The 8,944-nt window shown below is 32.5% G+C and overlaps 1 long non-coding RNA gene across 1 annotated transcript; it reads right to left on the bottom strand.

Moving 5' to 3' along the window:
- Positions 1-4,696: 4,696 nt before the first annotated feature.
- LOC139503086 (uncharacterized) lies at positions 4,697-8,565 on the bottom strand. Its single transcript, XR_011659020.1, has 2 exons — positions 8,508-8,565; positions 4,697-5,893 (listed from the first exon to the last, which is right to left on the bottom strand). It is a non-coding gene; the product is annotated as an uncharacterized lncRNA (long non-coding RNA).
- Positions 8,566-8,944: the final 379 nt, after the last annotated feature.

Raw genomic sequence — 8,944 nt, 5'->3', positions numbered from 1 at the left:
TCAATACCTACTTGTTTTGTTTTTATTATTCTTGGTAATAAACACATCATAAATAAACACATAAATATGTTATGTTCGCTTGAATATCGTGGACTAAGAACATAACTGTGAAACAGGCAAACCAAAAGACAAACAACAGTATAGAAAACGGAATACGTGAACAACGAGAATTAACCCCAACACCGAAGATGATCCCATGTGTTCTGGTAGTTGTATGTCGCAAAATCAATATAGTATGCTGCGGATGAGGGATTTTCTCGCTGTATTGAAGATTAATTTATAACCTTGTTGTCTCTATGAAACATTCCCCTTTTCCATTCTCAATTTTATTATTAACAATACAAATTTAAAAGAATATTTGTATTCGATGATATATATCTGCAAATACGTCTATTGATCATGTGATGGCAAATACAAAAATTAAAGATGTTTCAACAATTTTAAAGCCGACAAAAAACGTTTTGTAAACAGATGTGTGTGAAAGGAAGGAGTGTTTGTGTGTACACTGCATTTACTTGAGTAATAAACATAACATGACTGTCCTGTGCGATTTTCTGGATATATCTTTATCAAATATAAAATATTAAAAGCCAGGTGTGACGAATATTTAACAAACCACAGAATCTTTTTGACCAGTGGAGATCGAAAAGAAAATATCCAAATCCACCAAATGTTAAAACTTTAGTTTTTACACCAATATATATATAGCTATAATTTCGGATATTGCAAGTCATAGCTTTTTCAACCCAGTCCGCACCGGGAAAGATGATAAAGAGAAAAAGATGTTTTCTTAATCTTTCCTTTCCAAATAAAGGTATCGATGGTGTCAACTTAGGCAATATCCTTCATCATAAATTAGTTCAATCGAAAATACCTCCTTATTTCCAAAATCAGTCTGTACCCATTTCTTATACCTATACCAAACCTATTGCAACTAACATTTTTAATTACAAACACGTTTTGCAGGATCTCAATATTGACGACTTCAAGTCTAAACCTCCCGATTGTACTTGTGCTAGTTCTCAATTCACATATAATCCGGCTGGCCACGTCATTACCGGTGACCTTAACATTGTAAATAACACTTCCTTGCGAAATGTGTTATCGAAAGGTCCGAAACATCGTGGAAAAATCCCTCAATTGGAAATACAATTTTAAAATTTTAATGGATTCAGTCGAGAATTATGCCAGGCAAAGGGCTAAGCGCGAGAAGGAAGACGTAGACACTCTTTCCGAATGGATTAAGGCGATGAGGTCGTTGATACAATTCTGAATTAAGAAACCGAATGGGTCTATCAATGACCATGCTACGTCAATCTTTAAAGACTCAAAGGTTGCAAAACACTCATCCTACCTCCATGACAAATATGTTGCTGTCACCTCAGATAAAGCCCCAAACAACAGTTTTTGTGTGTAAAACTCATTACATTAACTGCTTGATAAACAAATTAGTTATTGACACTTCACTTGGAAACTCAACTTATATACCTATATGGAGTTATTTTTCTTTCAGAACGATAGGTCATTCTATTTCAGAATCAACCCGGACGATACTATGTTTCAATGGAATATGCTCCAAGGCATTAAATAATGACCTGTGTGAGATCATTATTTTCCTTGATAAAAATGCAATCTATAATCTACTTCAAAATCATATTCGTCTGATAGTTTTTCGTTGCCGATTTTATTATTTACTTTTTAAAATTCAATCAATGATAGGTGTAATAAAAATGTCATTGTCCACATTTTAATTTTTGAAACAAATAACGTGAAGTTTTGTTAATTTATCGCTCCAATACAGACACATTCTCATATATGAGATATAGAACTTTAATGTAAACTATCAAAGAAGAAAGCCAGATTTAACATATTCGTTTGTAAGATTTCGAAAATCTTATTGAGTCACACTGCATAGGTTGATTGATTGTTGGTTGCTTAACGTCCAGTGGCAAATATTTCATGCATGTTCAGGACGATACACACTGAATAGGAAATCAGGATGTGACCTACATGTATTTATATTCGTCTTCGTGTCAGTTCTTAACTTTTTTTAATTCATGTATACCTTTTACTCTATCAAATTATCAACTTATATAAGAATAACGTTCACGTAACTCACAAAAGGGGTGGGTGAGGAGGGTAAATAACTATATCCTGATTATCTGTTAAAACAATGTATTGCTTTGCTAAATACAATCTTTCTAAATATTTCATTCGATTCAATTAAAATTGTTGAAAAAATAACCACTTTTCCGCGAAAGAAATGTCAATACAAATTACTTACAATGTGTTTTGTATTTGTCATACACCGTTATCGAAAGGTAACAACTTATTTGTGTCTTTCTTCATGCAGTTACAGTAATACTTTTATTGTAAATAGATGATAATTTTAAAGGTTTATATCTAGATTAATAAGTGAGTTTTATTTCACATTCTAAATGAGCCTAGATTTCATCTTGCAATAGTATTAAAACTTTTGACTTTTCTACACGTTACACAAGTAGTCCACAATCCAAACTCAAAGACAAATTGAAAGAGTTGTTATTGCTTTGTTTCATAAAAAAGAATGGCCAACGTAGATAGAAGTATCTTATCTTACGGAGGGATAAATCCTACTTTGTAAAGGATCACTTTGATTCAAACAAAATATTCTCTAAAACTGACATTATCAAAATGCTTGATTATTTTATTGACAGCATATTTGTTACGTTCGGAGGACGTGTTTTTCAACAGACTGTCGGCATTCCAATGGGAACCAAGTGTGTTTTTCTTCTTTCCGACTTGTTTCTTTATTATTATGAGGCTGACTTCATACAGGAACTTCTTATGAAGCAAAAATAAGAAGTTAGCAATATCCTTAACTCTACTTTCCGCTATATAAATGACGTTCTTTCACTAAATAATTTAAAAATTGGGTGACTATGTTGAACGCATCTATCCCATCGAACTAGAGATAAAGGATAGAACAGATACAGTTAAAACGGCCTCATAGATTGACTTACATCTAGAAATTGACAATGAGGGTCGGTTGGAAACAAAACTTTACGACAAAAGAGATGATTTCAGCTTTCCAATTGTGAACTTTCCATTTCTAAGTAGCAACATTCCAGCAGCACCTGCATACGGGATATATATCTTCCAATTGATACGATATTCCCGTGCTTGCATTTCCTATCATGATTTTTTTGATAGAGGGTTGTTGTCCACCAGGAAACTATTAAACCAAGAGTTCCAAATGGTGAAGTTGAAATCATCCCTTCGTCAATTTTACGGACGCCATCACGAGTTAGTTGACCGTTATGGAATAACCGTTTCTCAAATGATATCGGATATGTTCCTTAAGTCGTAACTACAATCACCTTCCCTTTCATGAATGTGACCTACCGAATTAGACTATTTACCGGTTTGTTATCACATAAGCAACACGACGGGTTCCACGTGTGGACCAGGATCTGCTTACTTCTCCGGAGCACCTGAGATCACCCCTAGTTTTTTGTGGGGTTCGTGTTGCTTCTGGTTTAGTTTTCTATGTTGTGTTATGTGTACTATTGTTTGTCTGTTTGTCTTTTTTTCATTTTTAGCCATGGCGTTGTCAGTTTATTTTCGATGCTTATTCTTTAGTTTTCTATGTTGTGTCATCTGTACTATTGTTTGTTCGTTTGTCTTTTTTTCATTTTTAGCAATGGCGTTGTCAGTTTATTTTCTATTTATGAGTTTGACTGTCCATCTGGTTTCTTTCGTCCGTCTTTCATAACATTTAATTCAATCAAACGTTAGAGAATAAAAATCATTTCAGGACGTACGGATATACGGACGTACCGACAGACCTCTAGACGGACAAGGAGAAAATTTAAAACTTACCTACCACGAAGGGGGCATGAAAATGACTTTTCTGCCATAAAATGCCTTGCCAACTGTTCAAAGAGAATACATTTGAACAAGCTTAACTCATTGTCAAACTATTACTGAGCTATTCAAGAAGATCTGATATGTGACTCTTCTTTTCAATTTTATTTCAAAGGAAATGACTTTAATATCTCTATTAAATTTTCTTCAAGTAAATTGTTGAATTCAGTTTGTTTTATCTCTGAGAATTTTAGTCTTGTAAACATTCATTGTATTTACAATCTTTATAAACAAAATATGTTTGTTCTTTTTATCAAATAATAAAATATCCTTCAAGTTTGACCTTTTTAACTTTTAAGTAACATTGTACAGGAATGCAAAGTTCTTTAGATTTGCAACAAGTAGTTTCCTTTTCTGTTTATCAAAGGAAATAGCAGATGGTTCAACGAGTCCGTCTTGTATGGTCAGGATATCCTTGTGATGTTTTCCGTCGTTTGATAGAATTACTACATTCGACGATTCCAATCCGATAACAAACACATTTCCATCATTATCTACAGTAATGCCTCTCGGGCATTTCAAAACTGAGATTTCCCTAAAAGTCCAAACATGTGACCCGTTACGGTCACAACAAACTACGCTGTGATCATTCGAGTCAGTGTAGTATATCTTGCCGTCGAATACAGATACGTAGGATCTCCTCGGAAATTTACAGCTGATCACGTGAGTGGTAGTATAATCCACAGTGTTTACTTTATATATACCCTGTCCTTCAACACAGACAAACAACGAGTCGTGATCACGTGTGATTCCATATGACGGACCAGGAAGGTTGATGAACTTTAGTGTACTTCGGTTCTCAATGGTAATAATGTCAATACCGGTCTTATTTGTTGAAACTCCAGATGTAATAGCAACATTGTTATCATCGACAAATGTTATATCAAACCCAAAACTAGGATCAACCGATATCTTATATTCCAGGGTTCCATCTGATTTTATTACGTACAGAGATTGTAAGGCATGATCAGTGAACAAAAAGTCTCCTTCTCTTGACATACAGCAGCCCCTTACTACCGCTCCATTAGTTATTATCTTCTTCTGCTGAATTAATTTTACATCGTTAACGGTCTTCCTCGGTGCTGCTACTTGTATTTGCGCTTGCTTATCTTTCGCTCTTGTCAATTCAATATCACTTATGTGATTTTTTATTTCAATTGACCCAAAACTCTTAAGATTGTTCAAAATATTTTGAACATTTGTGTCAACCTTATACACTAAGTCAAGATGCTCTAAACCTTTTGTATCTATCAACGACTGCAAATATTGTTCATTTCATCAACCTTGACCTCAAGGTCTCTCATTCCAATATATGTTTGAAGATCGGATGCATAATCTTTAATACTTTTGAAATTCAACTGACATTGAGTTATTATAGATCCTCTTTCCATGACCGGCAGCAAAACTTTCTGAATACTCTCTTTACATTGGTACTCCTTCTCTTTAAGCTCTTCAAGAATTTGTTTCTCAAGGTTATCTAAATGATTGTTTATTTCAACTCTTATCTGCTTTATTTCTTTAACATGTTGTTCTCGTAATGTTTCAATGTCAGTTACATTAGCCTTTCGGTTTTTCTTTATTCTTTCAATGTTTTGTAATAGATCGGCAAGCCTTGATTCTAAATCTAGAAATTGCCCAGAGGTCTTGATGTTCATGGTGATCTTTTCAATAGAAGTGACGTTGCACTTACTATGATCATTGATGCATTGGAGGCAAAGAGGTATTGCATGTTCATTACAATATATTTGATATTGTTCATTGTGATAGACACATGATTGGTTTATGTCAGCTATGAATGACGGAAGAGATTTGTAACTTGAAATTGGTATGGGTTTGTGTCTGCTGGTGGCTTTCAGTAATTTATGATGCTCTTCGCACTCATCACAAAGAGCTTCTTCGCATTCCGAGCACCAGTGTTCAGATGTTTTCGTTATCTGTCGAAGTGAACATATGCCACATATACTTGTATTTGAGGCCATTGTTATCCCTAAAAAAAATTTAAGAGATGTCAATCAATATCAATCTTTTTTGTTTTTATAATTCCTGTTAAATTTGAAGCTTCACTGTATTGTTTCCTGATTATTTTATATTATTATATTTGCTTTTGAATTACATTGATGAATTTTGTATGACATTTGAGTAGAGTAGAGTTCACAATATATTTTACATGTTATAAACAAATAACATGTAACAATATTTAGCACATACTTACAACTTTTCATCAATCAAATTGCTTGAATTTGTCTTCTAACTTTCATAGTACATACTCTTTTGTGTACTAAGTAACTACGCATGAATGACCACCAGGGTAAGATTTCATTGTATCGTAATCAAGATATTGAAATACAAATTGCTACTGGCTATTTTGAAAAAAATGTGTTCCAAATTAAACTCAATAGTTTGTAATTATTTTTCAATTTTATTTTTAAACATCCCACTATTTAATCTTTGGATCAAAAAATGTTTTTGACAATTGTCTAAAGGTTTTTTTCAATTAAATAAAGAGTAACAAATATACATTGTAGTTCATTATAACTTGATGAGAGTACAATGCCATCTAAAATTGTAATCATTTATATTATCTTCCATGTAATTACTTAAAAGAGTGAATCATGAAACCTTGTAGAGGGAAATAAAAGCAATTTGATATATTTCGTCATGAATGCATTGATTATTGGTTGATTAATGTCCAGTGACAGATATTTCATGCATGTAAACTATTTACTAGACTACCTATGGGTACATACCAGGGGCAGATCCATCCATTTTTAAAGGGGTTCCAACCCAAAATAAAGAGGGAGGGGTTCAACTGTATGTTCTTATTCAAAGCATTGATCACCCCCCCCCCCCCAAATAAGCGTTTTCCACCACCCTCTTTTGGGATCTGCCACTGCAAACTATCTATATGATTTGAAATTTATCATGTATATTAGCACATGCTTGCAACACAACTTTATACCAATATACCAATAAACATACTTACACCAGCAACTACAATCTTTTCATTCTGAAGTCAATATTTACAATGATAATAGTGAGTAGATTTACAAAACTATGTCATAACATTAACGGTACCAATTTTTCTGCACCGGATAATGAGCTACAGCTAGTCAGCCAAAATATATCAATAGACTAATTACAGGATTACTCAAGTTGTAAATATGTGCTAAATTGGATAGTCTCTTATTTTCATAGTATATACCTTTATATACACTAACCGAGACAGCTTTAACCCTCTTAATTATAATTTCAGAAATACTCGAAATCTACTAAGGGATTAGAACACTGTTCAGCTGTCTTCAAGATTTTTTCAAAATTAGATATAAAGCAACGCTCAGCCCCATGTGTTTGAAACATGGAGTAAACAAACATAATAAACATGAATTGTTATAACATCAAAGAATTGATAAAAGATATACAAAGCTTTATGCATATCACAATAAACAGTTCTCGTCGCTTTGACACATTCCCAATTTCCTTTCTCAATTTTATCAAAGGTATCAGGATTATAATTTAATACATAAGATTCACCAGTGACGCTGTTATCAAAATAGATATAAAGCCGAGTAAGTACAACGTTGAAGAGCATTGAGAACCAACAATTTCAAAACTTTGTGCCAAATAGGTAATCTATTCCGGGGATAACAAAATCCTTAGTTTTCGAAAAATTCAAAGTTTTGTAACAGGAAATTTATAAAAATTACAATATACTTAAAAATTGTATTCGGTAGATAATTGATATTCATGTCAAAACCGAAGTGCTGACTACTGAGCTGATACCCTCGGGAACAAATAAGTTACTTAAAAAAAATACAAAACAATTTTACAAAACATCAAGTTGTCACAATACAACATACTATGACCAATCATTGCCCGAACTGTTTAAGATGGTTTATAGAATCTGAACGGATTATATACTTTCGACTTATAGAATAAAGGTTATCAGCCAATCACATAAAAACAACTTTTATTCAAAGTCGTTGAATCCTTGAAGGATAAATGTCGACTCTTACTCGTTGCTTACTTGGTCTCGCTTGCTTATTTCATTCCAGTTCGAGATGAAGAAAATTTAAATAATCAACACTATTTATATACGATGAACTAATAGTAGTGTTTTTCTATCAAATAATTGACAATTATTGTTTTTCTTGTAAAACCAATTGTTTGTTGCTAGTCTTTTAATCAATGAGGTTATTTTCAATTTCTGAGTGAAGTATCGTGTAAAAATCAAACTTTCATAATCAAATTGTGTATTTATATTAGGGACGTTCAGTATACTTTGTCAAGGTATTCTACGATTGACCCATATAATGATAATGATACTCTTATTTGAGATATTCATGATTATCAATTGTAAGAGCAGTTGTGTGATGTTAAAATAAATGTTTAAGAACATGAATTTATGAGTATTAAAAGACCAACATTAATCGTTTTGACACAATATTAGTTCCTTTTTAACTTTGTTCCATTTTTAATCCATGTTTTGACCAGTTTAAAAAAATGATAGATATTTAATAGAACGATATTGAACATATTGTAGCATTTTGAACTTCAAAAAAGCACATCTTAATCAAATATGATAGTAATTTGTCTTATCTTACCTTAATTTTGGAATAAAATAAACAAATAATTAAATGTAATAAACCTTCTTATTCTAAACCAGGAAATAAAAAGGTCACATGATAGCGAGATATTTTTATCTTGTACACGGTAACCTGGCGTGCTTTAATTTGATGTGTTTGAATAGGGTTTTTTGTGATTTAAATTACTCAGCAACCAAGGAGGGAAAAAGTCATATGATACAGTGAGATATATTCATTTTATCAGAAACCTTGTAAAGTACAAAATCAAGTATTTGGTAATCGCAACAACAATCTAACTAATATAATAAATTTTATTTATAATAAATCTCTTATTGTTCTTTATTTCAAAAAAGACTTGCACATAGATAGCCATTTTTTCCTTAAAATAGGAAGATTTTTACGGTAGATTCACTGTTTACCGCCATATTGGATTGTATGGAACTGATTGATCACCA

Source organism: Mytilus edulis, chromosome 14, assembly GCF_963676685.1.
Source record: "Mytilus edulis chromosome 14, xbMytEdul2.2, whole genome shotgun sequence".
In the NCBI taxonomy this organism is placed as follows: Eukaryota; Metazoa; Mollusca; class Bivalvia; order Mytilida; family Mytilidae; genus Mytilus; species Mytilus edulis.
This window is presented reverse-complemented; position numbering and strand designations above follow the sequence as displayed.